Genomic DNA, 460 nt, shown 5'->3' with positions numbered 1-460 from the left:
TCTTGGAAGCATGGAGGAAATGATTCCTCCGTGTTGACCCTCCTCTTTATAGACTGGACACTGGTTCAAGTCCATCTGGTGGGGTCTCCTTGGCCTCCTTGATCAAGAGGTCAGATGACCCACCACCTTTACAGGACATTTTGCACGATGCTCATAGTCCCTGGGAACTAATCGACCCAGGAGGGCAAGGAGCAAAAAGTGTCCTTTGATTCCCTCTGACCCAATTAGTATAGATTTCAAGGTATGTCTGTTAAACATCCAAGAAGGTTAGTTCCACCATTCTGGCATTTTTAATTACTGTATGTCATGCAGATAAGCCTTGGGTAATGACCAGTTGGTCTCAAATAAATCTAGAGATATTTTTCTTGGTCTGTTATGTATAATTAGCCAGTAGATTGTAGGAATAATATGGTTCCCTCTGGTTTTCGTGACTAGCTAGGCATTGTTTCTCTCTTGTATT

The sequence above is a fragment of the Nannospalax galili genome, unplaced genomic scaffold, assembly GCF_000622305.1.
Source record: "Nannospalax galili isolate Female #2095 unplaced genomic scaffold, S.galili_v1.0 scaffold1238, whole genome shotgun sequence".
NCBI lineage: Eukaryota > Metazoa > Chordata > Mammalia > Rodentia > Spalacidae > Nannospalax > Nannospalax galili.
This window is presented reverse-complemented; position numbering follows the sequence as displayed.